Source organism: Palaemon carinicauda, chromosome 3 (assembly GCF_036898095.1).
Source record: "Palaemon carinicauda isolate YSFRI2023 chromosome 3, ASM3689809v2, whole genome shotgun sequence".
Lineage (NCBI taxonomy): Eukaryota > Metazoa > Arthropoda > Malacostraca > Decapoda > Palaemonidae > Palaemon > Palaemon carinicauda.
In genome coordinates, this window is record NC_090727.1 from 47931505 (window position 1) to 47949917 (window position 18413).

The 18413-nt window shown below is 41.6% G+C and overlaps 1 protein-coding gene and 1 long non-coding RNA gene across 2 annotated transcripts in view; both read right to left on the reverse strand.

Moving 5' to 3' along the window:
- The window catches only part of LOC137637358 (uncharacterized), a 205885-nt gene that overhangs the window by 20226 nt on the left and 167246 nt on the right, over positions 1 to 18413 (reverse strand). The gene's annotated exons all lie outside the window — the stretch shown is intronic.
- Positions 16709 to 18413, reverse strand: part of LOC137637369 (uncharacterized) — a 16499-nt gene continuing 14794 nt past the window's right edge. Inside the window, exon 3 of the long non-coding RNA XR_011043599.1 lies at positions 16709 to 16836. This is a non-coding gene — a long non-coding RNA (uncharacterized lncRNA). The remainder of the gene's footprint in view (positions 16837 to 18413) is intronic.

Below are 18413 nucleotides of genomic sequence, written 5' to 3' on the forward strand. Positions count from 1 at the left end.
TGCTATCGCTCTAACTTCATGAGCCTTGACTTTAAGTAAATTATGATCCCTCTCACTTAATTGAGAGTGTGCCTCCCGCATCAAAAGTCTAATAAAATAAGACCACGCATTCTTAGACATAGGCAAAGAGGGCTTTTTAAAGGAGCACCATAAAGCCTCTGAACAACCTCGTCGCGGTTTAGTTCTGGATAAACCAAATTTAAGAGCTCTAACGGGGCACAGCACTCTTTCAACTTCATTCCCCACAATCTCAGAAAGACTGGGGATTTCAAATGATTTAGGCCAAGGACGAGACGGAAGTTCATTCTTGGCCAAAAAACCAAGTTGAAGAGCGCATACTGCTTTATTAGCGGAGAAACCGATGTTCTTGCTAAAAGCATGTATCTCACTAACCCTTTTAGCCGAAGCCAAGCTCACCAAAAAAAAGTGTCTTGAGGGTAAGATCCTTCAGGGAGGCTGAATTTAATGGTTCAAACCTGTCTGACATAAGGAACTGTAGGACCACGTCCAAGTTCCAAGCAGGAGTCGAAATATGACGCTCCTTGGAAGTCTCAAAAGACTTAAGCAGGTCTTGGAGATCTTTGTTATTAGAAAGATCCAAACCCTTATGCCTGAAAACAGAAGCTAACATGCTTCTGTAGCCTTTAATGGTGGATGCAGAGAGGGAGCGACCGTTTCTCAGATAAGGCAGAAAATTCGCAATCTGCGCTACAGAAGCCCTTGGAAGAGGAAATAGAGGACTTGCACCAGTCTTTAAATACCTCCCATTTCGACTGATAGGTCCTGATGGTAGAGGATCTTCTAGCCCTCGCGATCGCTCTAGCTGCCTCCTTCGAAAACCCTTGAGCTCAAGAGAGTCTTTCGATAGTCTGAAGGCAGTTAGACGAAGCGTGGGGAGGCTTTGATAAAATCTCTTTACGTGAGGCTGTCGCAAGAGATCCATCCGTAACGGCAGACTTCTTGGAACGTCTACCAGCCATAGAAGTACCTCTGTGAACCACTCTCTCGCGGGCCAGAGTGGAGCAACCAATGTCAACCTGGTCCCTTCGTGAGAGGTGAACTTCTGCAGCACCTTGTTTAGGATCTTGAAAGGTGGAAAGGCATAAACGTCCAGGTGAGACCAGTCCAGCAGGAAAGCGTCTATGTGGGCTGCCTCTGGATCTGGAACTGGAAAGCAGTAAGTCGAGAGCCTCTTTGTCAGTGAAGTCGCAAAAAGATCTATGGTGGGTTGACCCCATGTCATCCATAGCTTCTCGCACACAGTCTTATGCAACGTCCACTCCATGGAGATGACTTGTCCTCTTCTGCTGAGGCAGTCCGCCAAGACATTCATTTTCCTTGCACAAATCTCGCCAAAGGAGAGATGTTACTTGCCTTAAATGGAGTTCCTTCTGATCCGTGGATCAAAGACCCGAGCATTCCAGACTGTCCAGTGGAGCTCCCTAACCCAAATCCGATGCATCTGAAAACAACACATGGTTTGGGCTCTTGATCGCAAGAGAAAGACCTTCTCGAAGTCTGATGTTGCTGTCCCACCAAGTCAGACATGTCTAGACTGAGTTGGAGATTGGGAAAGAGATACTCTCTAAGCCCTTCTCCTTGTTCCAAAGGTTTAGGTGAAATTGGAGAGGGCATAGGTTGAGTCTCCCCAGAGAGATAAACTACTCCAGCGATGAAAGAGTTCCCACGAGGCTAGTTCAAACTCTTACAGAGCAACTGTTTTTCTCTTGCAAGTGAAGGACTTTTAACCGAGCTTGTTCCATTCTTGTGGGAGACGAAAAGGCCCGAAAAACCAGACACTGTATCTCCATTCCCAAATAAAGAATAGTCTGGGATGGAGTACTGTAAGTTACGACTTCTCTACGTTCACTATGAGACCTAGCTCCTTGGTTAGGTCTAATGTCCATTAGAGGCTCTCAAGACAGCGATATAATGACGACGCCCTGATTAGCCAGTCGTCAAAATAAAGGGAGGCTCTGAATCCTCAAAAAATGTAGAAAGCTTGCTACATTTTGCAAGGGCCTTGTAAAAAACAAGAGGAGCAGGAATGAGGCCGAAGTACAGTGCTCGACATTGGTACATTACTTTCCCGTCCACAAACCTCAGATGTTGTTGAAAGTTTGGATGAATCGGGATGTGGAAGTATGCATCCTGAAGGTCGAGAGAGACCATCCAGTCGCCTTCCCTTACTGCTGCCAAGACAGATTTGGTAGTTTTCATCGTGAAGTTTGTCTTGACAATGAACACATTGAGCGCACTTACATCTTAAGTACTCCTGCAGTGAACGTGGCTGCCAGATCATTGGAGCCATCCCTGATAGCCTTGTTCCTGCAGTGAACGTGGCTGTCAGATCATTGGAGCCATCCCTGATAGCCTTGTTCATGCATGACATAATTGTACAGCAATACATTGACAGCTGGAGAGACCTTCTTACTTAAGGCTCCCAGAGACCAATCCAACAAATAAAAACTTCAAACGCTCGAAAAAACTCCTAACAGGAGATGGTCTAGCTCTGAAGCCGACCATAAAATCTTGGAGCCTCTCATGGCCAGGCAACGGGGAGAGTCTACGAGGCTTGAGAAGTCTCCCTGGGCAGAGGCAGGAACTCCCAAGCTGAGAACTTCTCCCGTGTCATACCAGACGCTCGCTCTAGAAGCCAGTTTAAAAGGAGGGAAAGCAAAGGCTGTCTTCCCCAAACTCCTCCTGGTGATCAACCAGTCGCCTAGCAAACGTAAAGCTCTCTTAGAGGAGCGAGAGAGCACTAGCTTAGTAAACGAAGGCTTCGAAGTAGCTAGGCCTAGCGTAAACTCTGACGGAGGCGAACGAGGAGCAGCAGTTACAAAATGGTCCGGAAAAAGATCCTTAAAAATCAGCATGATTTTTTTAAAGTCCAAAGAGGGCTGAGCAGCTTTAGGCTCCTCTCCGTCTGACAAAGTCCCCAAAGGAATATCAGTAGGAGGGGGATCAGCAACTTCCTCATCTGAAGGAACCTCGTCCGACAATTGCCGAGTCTCATGAAAAGGAGAGACCTGCCGCGGCGGCAACGCTTGACAGGCAATGTCAACAAGCAAAGGAGCAGCAGTAGCAGTAGAAGAAGCGACGTCACGCCGCTGCTGAAAGGACTGAAATCCTTGTGACTGACCAACAACAACAACTGAAGTTAATTGACGCTCGACGTCACGTCGAAACTGCCTTGACTGCATAGACTGAGCAGTCAAAACAACCTCCGACTGCGGTGATTGACGCTCAACGTCACGTCGAGGCAACGTAGCCGGTCGGCGAACGTCAGGTCGGGGCTGCGGCGGCAGCGGCAGCGGCTGAACGTCAACACGAGACTGCGGCAGCGGCTGAACGTCAACACGAGACTGCGGCAGCGGCTGAAAGTCAACACGAGACTGCAGCGAGGGAGGATCCATGTCACGTGACTGACGTGAAAAACTACTGACATCACGTTTCAAAGTACAAGAAAACGTCAGCACCAAAGTCAAACGGACAAGTAAATACTCGTTTGGGCGGCTGACGGCCAGAGTCTCGTTCAGCGTAACGGCGACTCGAAAGCGAAGGATCATCGTGAGCCTGCTCAACGTCATACTCCTCCATAAGGGAGGCAAGCTTAGTCTGCATGTCCCACAGGACAACCCATTTAGGATCAACGGGAGTCGGAACGGGCCGAGACGACGGTAACGTCTGTGTTGGCAAAACATTGCCTTTACCGCGACCCTCGGACCCCGTGTTACGCTTGCGTTTAATAGGCGAACAGTCTTCCGACAACTGCAAAGGGTCAGAGCTGTCCCAATGGCTACAGCCAGGACGCTGGACCTGTCCTGAAGGGACTGACTTTCGCTTCAAGGGTCTAGAAACCTTGCGCCAAGGTTTCTTTTGCAAAAAGTCTTCGGATGACGAGGAGAACACAGTCTCACCCGTCTTACGGTAAGGGCGATCTTGACGAGAAACGTCCGATACCAAAGAGGGAACGTCTGTACGTTGTTTAAAGCCTCTCGTCCCCTTAAGTCCTACGACATTACTTCTCCCTGGTGCAGGGGAGCCTGAAAGAGGTCTCGGACTAGGGGAGCGACAAGCACGAACAAACGAACCCTCCGCAACACTGAACATGTTTTTTGCACTTACTTCACTGATATCGTATTTTTCAATAATTTCACATTAGGCATGAATAAAACTGATTTCTACCTGAAGCACGCAATTCTCCCTTACATCAAAAGGTTAGAATTGCGAAATGAGTCGCATAATGTAAGCACATTAGTACAAAATGAAACACACATGCAAAAATCAATAAACATATACATATATATCGAATAAAACGGAAATATATAAAGTTAAAAAAGGATCAGTGACTGGGGAGGAGACTAAACACTAGTTCACTAAGGACTACGTTTTCAATCTCTCACCGTACAGTGCCTTGGGACGAGAATAAAAACTAAAACGTTTTATCCTCTCTCCCCGTACAGAGACTTGGGACGAGAGTAAAAAACACTTAATCGAGAACAACGTTACTCGCTCCAAAACTCCTTGTACAGAGACTTGGGACGAGAATAAAGATCGGATCGTTCTCTCTTTCTCTCTCTCTCTCTCTTGTCACACACAAGAGAATGGCCCACTCACCCTTCGTCAATAAACAGGTTATTTGACCAAAGGAAAAAACTGAAAGGACTAAGAAATTGAAAATTAACAAGTTCCTTTAAATTAGTATCTAAAACACTTCAGTTTCAAAGAAGAATGAACAAAACGTCAAAATCGATTTACTCTTTCTGCAAAGTGAAACCGTGATTCTCTCTTTCTCTATCGTAACGATAGAGCGCAAACTGCGTAGCATAAATAAACCAAACGTTAGTTCATCTTTGACTCAACGTTGTTTAACTTCGTTTTCCAAGTTAGGACCGCCTACAAGGAATAGGTAAAGGCCGCATATAAACAAAACATAAAATTTATCTTGATGTTTAGTATAAAGGGAAAGCTAATCGAAGAAGCCTAATAAAGGCGGGTGAGATATAAAATATATAGAGGAAAATCTATAAATATCAACAATAATTTATAACGTGATAAAATAATTACTAAAAGCCTTAAACACACTTCCGTACACTGAGGGAAGGGTCGGCCATCTTTTCTCTATGGAAAAACCAGAGATAAAAAAAAAAAAAAAGCAAGGACAAAACACTTCTCCTCTCCTTTCAAAAGCATTTCTTTTGAAGATAGTATTGAATAATCCAACACGGCGAAAGCAATAAAACCAAAACCAAGTACTTCACCAATTCGGTAGAAAACTCGAGGTCATAAAGCGAGTGGAACCAACTTGTCGACAAGACCGACAGAGAAGAACTGGAGATGTTTACAAGTATATGCGGTATCTGGCCGATAGTCGGCGCTGGTGGTCACACCCGCAACCTTCACGGTGATCGCTCGCGAGTTTTTGGAATCTGTCGAGCCGTCGGAGACGTCAGCTATTATATATTCACCGGCTAAGTTTAATATTTAAAATTGGGATATTGTGTCAAAGGATTGGTATCTGCATATTCATATAAGTGCGTATGTGTTTCTTTTTATATTCAATTTTTAAATTTGACTTCACAACATGCATGACAAATTTTTTTTTTTATATAAAACAATGTGCCTCTCATAAAAGACCTTAAATTCCCAAGGGTGTTACAATATTCATTATAAAAAATCATCAGTTCATAAAACTAATGACATTTTTCTTTCCCTGAATAACCTCTCAATAAACATTTATGCGAACACTATTTTGCCACAGCTTTTCATTCATAGAATGAGAGCAGCTGTTGTAGCACATTCATTTCAGAAACAGTCATTGAAAAATAATTTTATTAGCTATATAGAAAGAAAGGTTTGGAGTTTATCTTTCTTTTCTTAATTGATTATCATTATGCTCACACATCAAGCCTGACAAGGTCAATAAAGTAAAACAATCTGAAAGGTAAATCAGAAACTATAAAGGAGACAACAACAACAACAAAAAAAATTAATTTGTATTTTTCCTTACTGAACAAACCTGAGTTCTTTAATAGGTGTATAATTCTGGCAAAGCTGGAATGACTGTTAAGACTTTTAATGAGGCAATAGTAGTTGCTGGCAGGTGGAGGGTAGCCCCACCCACTCCACAGGCCTTGGAGCACTCACTTTGACTTTAAACCTAGGAATTGGCTGGTGGCTTATGGCATTAAGTGTAACTTTCAAATTTGTGATTTTTTCTTACACCATTACAAACCGTTGCCCTTTGACAAGAAACTTATCCTTAGGAGGGAGGCACAGTAGTTCCTATAACCAAACTGGTTGGTTTACTTGGCCAGGAAGTCAAGGTACAGTACTGGGTCCTGTTAAAAAGGCCAAAATGATAACATCTGCCAGCTTCCTAGCAACCTGGGCCATGGAGATATTACAAGTGACTGGTAGATGGTCATGGAAGAGCCTGCGTTGGACGAATGGTTAGTTAGGAGAATAGGCTTTGCATACGTTCAAATTTAACCTTCTCCTCATCTAGGGGGATGAGGAAGATACTTACAAAAATGAAAAATTTGTAGATAATTTGTATTTTTCCTAACTATACAGACCTTAGCTATTTACATGGGGTAATTACTTCGGCGTAGCTGAAATGACGAGCCATAAGAATTTTAATGAGGGTTTACTACCCCTCCGCTAGTTAGCTTGCTACCCCTCCCCCCTCACACACACACAGTGTGTTTCACTTTACTTAGAGGTAGGACTTATCCCGGGGGACAGGGCTGGCGGGCAAATATGTGCAAATAGCTAAGGTTTGTATAGTTAGGAAAAATACAAATTATCTACAAAGTTGTTATATGTTCCGTAACTGAAATACAAACCACGCTATTTACATGGGGTGACTTAACCCTTAGGAAGGGTGGTAAGTCCCTGACATACTGGCTTTGGCTTGCCCGGGGATTCCATATTCGAGTGTTTACGTACTCAGACAATAGGGAATCCCTGCTCCTCGCTAGCGGCTGTGAAACTGCTGCGGCCTACGTAAGGTGTGTGCGAAGGTGAAAAGTGACTCGTCCTAGGAAGTTGACCTGGAGTTCCTCAGATGGAAATCTAGGCTAGGACTCTCCCAATACCACCTCGTCAGGGTATGGGGACATGACAGTATTACACTTAATACTACGAACACAAGGAAGCATGGTGTACCTGCAGTGGTTTGAGGTCAGCTGTGCAGAGAACCCAGGATGCTGCTTTCTCCAAGGGAGGAGAGGATGAAGAAAAGAATAACAGCCAGACATACCTTTTCATTCATGCAGACTAAAACCGGGTAACAATGCCCTCAACCTTCTGCTACTTGTCCATTAAGGAGCCTGAGGTTTAGACCAGCTGTTGTGTAGCCACCACAGGGCCGATAGAAAACGTATCGAGCCTCCTGTGGGTCACGTCTTGCAGGTAGTGGGCTGTGAAGGTGGTCTGACGCTTCCACACCCCAGCTTGCAGGACCTGCGTCACTGAATAATTCTTCTTGAAGGCCAGGGACGTAGCTATGCCCCTGACATCATGCGCTCTAGGGCGACGTGACGGAGAAGGGTCTGGATTCAAGGCCAGGTGTATTACCTTGCGAATCCAGGCTGAGATGGTATTCCTGGTGACCCTTCTCTTCCTTTTCCCAGTGCTTACGAACAAGGCTTGAACCTGGGGACGATCTGCAGCTGTTCTCTTAAGCTACAACCTCAGACTCCTTACTGGACAAAGTAGGAGATGGTCTGGGTCGTGTGTTACAGAACGGAGACTCGAAACCTGGAAAGAGTCGAACCGAGGGTCCGGCACTCCCAGGTTCAGAGTCTTGGCAACAAACTCAGGGACGAACCTGAACGTTCCCTCCCCCCCCATCCCCTTGAATGGGAGATGTCGTATGAGAGACCATGTAGTTCGCCGACTCGCTTGGCCGAGGCCAAAGCTAGCAGGAACACCGTCTTCCAAGTAAGGTGGCGATCTGAAGCCTGGCGTAGTGGTTCGTAGGGAGGTCTCTTTAGAGACCTGAGAACTTGAACCACGTTCCAAGGAGGGGGTCTCACTTCCGACTGAGGGCAGGTAAGTTCATAGCTTCGTATGAGAAGAGAAAGTTCCAGCGAGGAAGAAATGTCCATTCCTTTGAGCCTGAAAGCAAGACTTAAGGCTGAGTGATAGCCTTTCACTGCCAAGACTGAAAGGCGCATTTCCTCCCGCAAATACACGAGGAACTCCGCTATTGCTGGAATAGTGGCATTGAGTGGAGAGATACCCCTTCCACGACACCAACCACAGAAAACTCACCACTTCGCCTGGTAGACCCCTGCGGATGACTTGCGCAGGTGTCTAGACATCCTGTTCACAACTTGTTGCGAAAATCCTCTTTCTTTGAGGAGATGCTGGATAGTCTCCAGGCGTGAAGTCGAAGCGAAGCTACGGCTTTGTGGAAGATGTTGGCACGTGGAGGGAGTTCCCTTGGAGGCTCCGTAAGGAGTTGCAGAAGGTCCGGGAACCATTCTGTGTGATGCCATAGAGGAGCTATGAGGGTCATTGAAAGGTTGACTGATATTCTGGTCTTGTTGAGTACTCTCCTCATCAGACAGAACGGGGGAAAGGCGTACACATCGATGTTGTCCCACCGTTGTTGGAAGGCATCTTGCCAGAGAGCCTTGGGATCCGAGACTGGGGAGCAGTACAGCGGGAGCTTGTGGTTCAGCGCTGTAGCAAACAGGTCCACCGTCGGGGAACTCCACAAAGTCAGGACTTTGTTGGCTACTTGAGGATCGAAAGACCACTCGGTACTCACTATCTGTGTCACTCTGCTCAGATTGTCGGCGAGCACATTCCTTTTGCCCGGAATGAAGCGAGCTGCTAGTGTGATCGAGTGGACTTCGGACCATCTCAGTATCTCTACTGCAAGATGGAATAGCTGTTCTGAAAAGGTACCTCCCTGCTTGTTGATATAAGCCACCACTGTGGTGTTGTCGCTCATCACTACCACAGAGTGGCCCGCCAGGACTTGGTGGAACTTCTGAAGTGCCAGGAACACAGCCTTCATTTCTAGCAGGTTTATGTGAAGGTACTTTTCTGATTCTGACCACAGGCCTGAGGTCCTGTGGTTCAGAACGTGGGCCTCCACCCTTTCTTTGATGCGTCCGAAAACAACATCAAGTCCGGGGGGAGGACGAGAAGATCCACTCCCTTTCGTAGGTTCTCGTCTGCCACCCACCACTGGAGATCCGTCTGTTCCGGTTGTCCCATGGGAATCAGGGTGTCCGGGGAATCGTGTCCTTGATTCCACCGCGACTTGAGTCGCCACTGGAGGGATCTCATTCTGAGGCGACTGTTGGGAACCAGACGGGCCACGGAGGAGAGATGGCCGAAGAGACGTAACCACGTTTGGGCTGGAAGTTCTTCTCGTGTGAGGAAAGGCCTTGCTATCCTGTCGTCTGATGGGAAGGCTTTGTGGAAATTGGTGTATATGACCATGCCTAGGTATACCAGTCTCTGAGAGGGCTGTAGAGAAGACTTCTCGAGGTTTACCATGATCCCTAGATCTTGACAAAGTTAGAGAAGCTTGTCTCGGTGGCGAAGAAGGGTTGCCTCCGAGTCCGCAAGGATCAGCCAGTCGTCCAGATAACGGAGGAGACGGATGCCGATCCTGTGAGCCCATGATGAAATCAGGGTGAACACCTTGGTGAACACTTGGGGTGCTGTGGAGAGAACGAAGCACAGCACCTTGAACTGGTAGATCTTGTCGTCTAGGCAAAATCTTAAGTACTTCCTTGAAGACGGGTGGACTGGGATCTGGAAGTACGCGTCCTTTAGGTCCAGTGTGAACATGAAGTCTTGTGGTCTCACTGCAAGCCTGACCGTGTCTGCCGTCTCCATACTGAACGGAATCTGTTTGAAAAATCCGTTCAGTGTCGAGAGGTCGATGACTGGTCTCCAGCCTCCAGACGCCTTTCTCACAAGAAAAAGTCGACTGTAGAAGCCTGGGGACCCGTCCACAACCTCTTGGAGAGCGTCCTTCTTCAACATGGTCTGGACCCCTGCCCGGAGGGCCTGTCCCTTTACCGATCCCATGGTAAGGGAGCTCAATGACACTGGATTCGCTGTCAGGGGAGGTAGACATGAGATGAACGGGACGCGATAACCCTGACTGATTACGGAAATTGTCCAGGTATCTGACCCGAGTTGCTGCCACCTTGTCGCGCTAACCATAACTAAAGAGTCTCTTCTACCCTTACTAAGAGGATAGTAGCCACTGAACAATTACAGTGCAGTAGTTAACCCCTTGGGTAAAGAAGAATTGTTTAGTAATCTCAGTGTTGTCTAGTGTATGAGGACAGAGGAGAATCTGTAAAGAATATGCCAGACTATTCCGTGTATGTGTAGGCAAAGGGAAAGAACCGTAACCAGAGAGAAGGATCCAATGTAGTACTGTCTGGTCAGTCAAAGGACCCCATAAATCTCTAGCGGTAGTATCTCAACGGGCAGCTGGTGCCTTGGCCAACCTACTTAGTTTCTTTCAGAGTAAATTTGCATCCTTTTTAGCATATTTTTTTTTGCTTGTTCATTTTTATGTTTCAGTTGCATTTTCCCCAAAATGTCACTGAGGTTGAAAAGAAAATTCTAAATCTTTTTCTCCACATTTCATGGGAACTCCAAATCCTCTTTCGTCTGCCAAAAAAGGCTGACGTTTGCAGAACACGAACCTACCTACCTACCTACACACACACTCTCTCTCTCTCTCTCTCTCTCTCTCTCTCTCTCTCTCTCTCTCTCTCTCTCTCTCTCTCTCTCTCTCTCTCTCTCTCTATATATATATGTATATATATATATGGATGTAGGTATGTATGAATAATCTTTGTTATTTAAACTTATTGCTGAGAAACCTTTTGTTTTTTGGATGGATTTATAAACTGAAATTATCAAAAAGTGAATATTTTTCATCATGAATAATCTATGCATAAAAAAGTTTATATGACAGTATGATCAGATATTCAAACTCTTTCAAATATTTGTGCTTAAACATAAATTAAACAAAACTTAACTAAAACAGAATACAAACATTCATTATCATAAACAAACAGAAACAGAATTAGAAAAAACCGAGACACCTTTCTCCTATATCTCAGTTACCTCTGAAATAAACAGCTGTTGCCATATTGAGAGTCGACGTAAACTGCAATGGAAAAAAACAAGCCTTTTCAAAGGAACTCTGGATTCAGCTTTACAATGGAAACAAACGGTTGAGAGCTGTCAGCCATTCCTGTTGTATTTTGGTGGAAAAGCAAGAGAGCTTCCCGAGAGGAACTTGTGAGGAAAGGGAGATCGAGAGGGAGACAGAGAATTAGATGGCGAGACAAGGTGAAGGATGATATGGAGAAAAGAGGTTAGGTGGAAGAGGATACCACTAATAGAAGGTATTGGAGAAGGCACATCAGGCAACCGACCTCTTAATGTAGGGATAACGGTGGGAAAGTAGAAGCTCACCTGCTGATCCATGGGTTCGAGTATGGCAGGTGTAGTGAAGTTTATAGAGGTAATAAGAGTCTTACGACTAAGATGGTGGGGGCACGTGTTGAGAATGAATGGTGGGGAATAAGGGAGGAGAGCTTAGTAAGAACCTGTTAGGGGAAGAATATGGAGAGGGAGGCAGAGAATTAGATGGTGATATAAGGTGAAGGATGATATGGGGAGAGGAGGTTAGGTGGAAGAGGATACCTTTGATAGAAGGCATTGGAGAGAGCGTATCAGGCAACCGACCCTTTAATGTAAGGATTATGGTGGAAAAGAAGAAGAAGAAGAAGTAAAATAGGTTTTTGGGTGTCTTTGTAATGTTAATATCAAGAACAGACGAGCAAACCTTATGATTAGAAAATAATTGATTATATTTTTTCTTACTTTTATTGTGTATTGTGGAATGATGTTAAGAAATATTGAGAGCAATGTATTATCATTATTATTATTATTATTATTATTGATAAATGCCAGAAAGTCTTTAGTATGTCACTTTTTTCAAAATCCTGCCAAAATAAATTTGCCTTATTTTGAGAAGACATGATGTTAAAAAGGAGCAGCTGACAAATGCAGACGAAAGGAGAGAGAGAAAGAGCCTTACCTTATTGCCTTATTTTTTGTTTGGGTTCCCCCAGGTCCCTCAGTGTGAGGCACCTCGTATATCCACCAGAGAGTTGCTAATGCATCTTCCGGTGTATTTTGCATATTCCAGTCTTGGATGGTCTGGGATGCATCTTAGGTATTTATCGAGCTTATTCTTAAACACATCTACGCTCACTCCTGATATGTTTCTTAGATGAGCTGGCAGCACATTAAATAGTCGCTGCATTATCGATGCTGGTGCGTAGTGGATTAATGTCCTGTGCGCCTTTCTCAGTTTACCTGGTATATTTTTTGGCACTATTAATCTACCTCGGCTTGCTCTTTCTGATATTTTTAGCTCCATGATGTTTTCAGTAATTCCTTCTATTTGCTTCCATGCTTGTATTATCATGTAGCGTTCTCTTCTCCTTTCTAGACTGTATAGTTTTAAAAATTTCAGTCTTTCCCAGTAGTCAAGGCCCTTAACTTCTTCTATTCTAGCAGTATAGGACCTTTGTACACTCTCTATTTGCGCAATATCCTTTTGGTAGTGTGGGTACCATATCACATTGCAGTACTCGAGTGTACTACGTACATAAGTTTTGTAAAGCATAATCATGTGTTCAGCTTTCCTTGTTTTAAAGTGTCTGAATAACATTCCCATTTTTGCTTTACATTTAGCCAACAGTGTTGCTATTTGGTCGTTGCATAACATATTCCTATTTAACATTACACCAAGGTCTTTAATTGCTTCCTTGTTTGTGATTGTCTCATTATTAGGTCCCTTGTATGCATATACCATTCCTTCTCTGTTTCCATAATTTATTGATTCGAATTTATCGGAGTTAAATACCATCCTATTTAGCTCCGCCCATTCATATATTTTGTTTAGATCTCTTTGTAGTGAGTTCCTATCTTCATCACAAGTAATTTCTCTACTTATTCTTGTGTCATCGGCGAAACTTCTCACTACGGAGTTTTCAACATCACAGTCTATGTCTGAGATCATAATAACAAACAGCAGTGCAGCTAATACCGTACCTTGTGGCACACCAGATATTACCTGGGCTTCATCTGATTTCTCGTCATTTGCAACCACTATCTGTTTTCTGTTTTGCAGGAATTCTTTTACCCATTTTCCTATCTTTCCCACAATATTATGCTTTCTCATTTTTTTCTCCAATATGTTATGGTCTACCTTGTCAAAGGCTTTTGTAAAATCTAGATAGATCACATCTGTGTCTTTTTCATTTATCATATTTTTGTATATGTTTTCATAGTGTGCTATCAGTTGGGTCTGTGTACTTTTTCCAGGCACGAAACCGTGTTGACCCATATTAAACAAATTATTTTTAACCAAATGGTTCATTATTTTCTTTTTTATTACCCTCTCATACACTTTCATAATATGTGATGTTAGACTAACAGGTCTATAATTGCTTGCCTCTAGTCTTGATCCACTTTTGAAGATAGGGGTTATATAAGCTAATTTATGTTTAACATATATCTCGCTCATATCTACACTTTGTCTTAGCAGTATTGCAAGCGGCTTCGCGATAGTGTTTGCAGTTTTTTTTAACAAAATCGCTGGAACTCCATCTGGTCCGGCTGCCGATCCATTTTTAATTTCGTTTATAGCTGTGACAATATCTGCTTCATTAATATCTATATCCGTTAGATATTCAAAATTTTCTTCTCTCATTTCTGTTTCATTATTCTCATTCGCAATTCTTGGTGTGAACTCACTCTTTTATTTTTCTGCTAATATGTTGCATATTTCCTTTTTTTCATTCGTTAGCCGTCCTTCAATTCTTAGAGGGCCTATTTCTATTCTCCTTTTATTCATCTTTTTTGCATAGGAGTAAAGTACTTTGGGGTTTCTTTTTATATTTTGAAGTGTCCTTTCTTCTAAGTCCCTTTTTTCATTTTCTTTCGACTGTATAATCTTTTGTTCTGCATTTTCTATCTTACATTTAATTCCCTCATTTTCCACACATTTTTTTCTTTTGCAAGATTTTTCTTCCACTTTCTAATTTTCTGAAATAAGATCCTTCTGTCTCTTGGTATGCACGTCTTTTGTTTATTGTTTTTTTTCGGTACATATTTTTCAACAATTTTCTCCAGTATATTGTACAGTATGTCCGTATTTACCTGTATATTATCACTTACAAATACATTTTTCCATTCTTTATTCAGTTCTTCATTTATTTCTGACCATTTTATATTCTTACTGTAAAAATTATATTTTCCATATCCTTCCCAAAGTTTTGTGCTTTTATTAATTCTGCGATCACTTGCTTTGGAATGGACAATCAATTCTATGACATTGTGGTCTGAAATTCCCGTGTTATACACTATTATTTCTTCAACATAATTCACCTCATTCACAAATACTAGATCTAGGACATTTTCCTTTCTTGTTGGAATGTGGTTTATTTGTTGCATATTATGTTCTAATAGCATATCTTGAAGCTTTTCAAATTGCCTCTTATCTTCTGCGCTACTATTACTATCTTTTTTATATGTATACATACAACCACTTTCTTCTATCCGTTCTTTCCAATCCACGAAAGGAAAGTTCAGGAAAGTTAAAATCTCCGGATAGGAGTATATTCCAGTCTTTATGGTTTCTACATATATCATCTATTTTTTCTATTATTATGTCAAACTCCTTAGTGTTTGGGGGTCTGTAAACTACAATATTCATTAGTTTTTCAAATTCAAATTCTACCGCAATCAATTCACATTCTGTGTTGCTGTATTTTTCACATACTTTTCCTTGATTTATGTCTCTTCCATATATTGCGGTTCCCCCTTGATTCCTATTTTTTCTGTCTGATCTATAAGTTTGGAAACCCTTTATCTAGTCATCACTGCCAGTCTCTTGGGAATACCATGTTTCACTTATATTTAATATATCTATTTTTTCAATTTGGGTTAGTTCTTCTAAGAACTCTATTTTCCTTTTAGAGTTACTCGTGACTAAACCCTGTGCATTCATCACTATTATGGTTTGTGTTTCATCCCCATTATTTAATATTGGTAATAATATGGATTCTCCCATGCTTCCTTCCTGTTCTGATATGATGTTTTCTTCATTTCCCGGAATTCTGCCATTAAAAAATCCAACTTTTCTATTATATTAGCTCTTTCGCCTTCATATTTATTTGTGTGTATACCTGCAACTGTCCCCATATCTGCACCAACCCCTGGCATTATAGATGCATTCTTTGTAGTTGGGCTCTAAATGTGCAGGTTTGGGTTGGAAGGCCTCATATCTTGGGGCTCTTGGTTCAAAGCGCGGTATATACACGGCCTGCTTTTTTGTTTCTTTTTTTGTTTCTTTTTTGCTTTCATTTTTCTTTTCAGTTTGTTGAGTTTTCTTACTTTCATTCATGGTTGCAGGATGCATATATCGACATTTTTTGTTGTAAATGCATCCTTTTCCTTCTTTTAGGTTTTTGCATATTTTTGGATGGAGATCTCTGCATTCGTCTCCATATCCGTCTAAATACGCACATTTACCATATATTTCATAATTATGGCATATCTTTGGATGCTTGTAGTAGCATCTTTCGCCAAATCTGCAATTCCCTCTTTTCAGCATATTGCAGACTATATCCTTCTTTTCTATTTTTTCTTGTTCTTGCTCTTCCCTAAAATTATGTAGGTCTGGGTAGTCTCTCTTGGGTCTATTATTTGTTTCCATCTGGTAATTTATTTCTTCATAAGTATGTTGTTGGATGGCATCATAGGTTATATCAATGATTTCTTCTGCATCCTTACACATATCCTGTTCATTGTTCTCTTCTTCTTCTTTTTCTTCTTCTTCTTCTTCTGTTTCTTCTTCTTCTGTTTCTTCTTCTTCCTCTTCTTTATCTTCAACTATTTGCAGATTTAGTCTCGACTTCATTATATTTTCTATTCAGACTAAGCACACACACACACACACACACACAGAGAGAGAGAGAGAGAGAGAGAGAGAGAGAGAGGTTTTTTTATTCTACGAACATATAACGATATAAGTTTTGACACATGGAATATCAAAAGTTAAAGAGAGAGAGAGAGAGAGAGAGAGAGAGAGAGAGAGAGAGAGACAGAGAGAGAGAGAGAGAGGTGTTTTTTTATTCTACGAACATATAACGATATAAGTTTTGACACATGGAATATCAAAAGTTAAAGAGAGAGAGAGAGAGAGAGAGAGAGAGAGAGAGAGGTTTTGATACAGTTGAGATATCAAAACTTAATGAGAGAGAGAGAGAGAGAGAGAGAGAGAGAGAGAGAGAGATTCCAACATTTTATTCAGAGTTCTGTTTTCCCTAGTTCCAGTAGAAAAAAAAACATTATTAGAGGAATTGAGAGAGAGAGAGAGAGAGAGAGAGAGAGAGAGAGAGAGAGAGAATTCCAATGCCTTATTCAGAGTTCAGTCTTCCTAGTATCAGTGTCAAAAACATAATATTAGATGAATTTCTGAGAGAGAGAGAGAGAGAGAGAGAGAGAGAGAGAGAGAGAGATTCTATCTTATTCAAAGTTCTATTTTTCCTAGTTCGTGTTAAAAACATATTATTAGATGAGAGAGAGAGAGAGAGAGAGAGAGAGAGAGAGAGAGCTCTTCCAACAGCTTGCCTTTTATCAGACCTATGATTCAATGCCAGATATTAAATTGAATAAAATTGTGGTAAATGTGTTCTTTTGATGTTGGCAGTCTTTGCTGATTTCACCCGAAAGATGAAGTAGGATTTTGTAGACCTGTTAGAGGAATAATTTATGTATATAAGATGGAAATTGATCAGATTTAATTTTTACAAAATCTGCAGGAGTTAACTTTTAATAGCTAAGCTACAATCCTAGTTGAAAAAGCTTGATGCTATAAGCCCAAGAGGTCCAACAAGGAAAATAGCCTGGTGAGGAATGGAAATAAGGAAATAGATAGACTATAGTAATTTTTTTTTACTGAGGCAGATTTGCACCGACTCGCAGAGGTGCCCTTTTAGCTCGGAAAAGTTTCCTGATCGCTGATTGGTTCGACAAGATAATTTTAACCAATCAGATAGCAGGAAACCTTTCCGAGCTAAAAGGACACCGCTGCGAGTCGGTGCAAATGTGCCTCATTAAAAAAATCGAGTATAGTCTGTCTCAGTGTATCCTCAAGCAAGAAATCTCTAATCCAGGACAGTAGAAGATCACATTGTTAAAGATTTTTCGTAAAAAAAATGGTAAAAATCCTGGAATAAATGTTGCAAGGAATTTTCTGTTTTAAAAACATATATTGACGTTAGGTAATGATATTACGGCCACTAACCAGTATAAAGATAATAACAAAGTAAGGTAATAATTACGGTCGCCTGTATTTTAATGAAATACGGCTGAGAGCGGTATATTTTCACGGAGAATTTCCGATTAAAATTACATTTCTTAGCAGTGCGTGCTACAGAGGCTATGGTACTACTCAAGACTAGAGAATGATGGTTTGATTTTGGAGTGTATTTCTCCTAGAAAAACATCAAATTGGTAAAATGTAACAATTCTGACATTTAGATACTAAATCCCATTGTTTTAAATTAATGGCAGTTTAAATTTTCCAAAACTAGGTTACACGTTGGTGGTCACTGACGTATTAATGAAACAAATCGGATGTCCAATAATGTTTTATCTACAGCTTTTTAACCTTTGAATATCAAAGGTCAACAGCGCAGATGTTGAAACACTTATTATTGAATATATTCTTGGAAAATAGAACATTGGATTTATTTATTCAATATCGAAATATTCTTTAGAGATCTGTTCCTTCGCTAGAGCTACCAATATCAAGCATTACCCTGTCGGTTGGAGGTAAGTTTCAATACTGATAACTTATCCACAATTCTACAAAACGATATGAGAATTGTTTATCAGAATCATCTCGATATGATTCCCAATTGGGATTCCTCGTTTCAAATTCATTCCAATTTATTTTTTGTGTTAACCTCTTGACATTAGGTGACAGAGAAACACACATTAAATAGAGGATATTTCACATGTTTATCAACTAACTCTCATAAAAGGAAGACACAAGGTAGTTGATAAACATATTTTCATCTGTTTTGTTTTCCCTGTTTCCTTACGGGGCTGATTTTATGTGCGTTGATATCCTTGCCTTATGGATGATGATGATAATAATAATAATAATAATAATAATAATAATAATAATTATTATTATTATTATTATTATTACTTGCAAAGCTACAACTCTGGTTAGAAAAGATACTATAAGCCCTAGGGCTACACCAGGAAAAATATTTCAGTGAGGAAAGGGAATAAGGAAACAAATAAGCTACAAGAGAAGC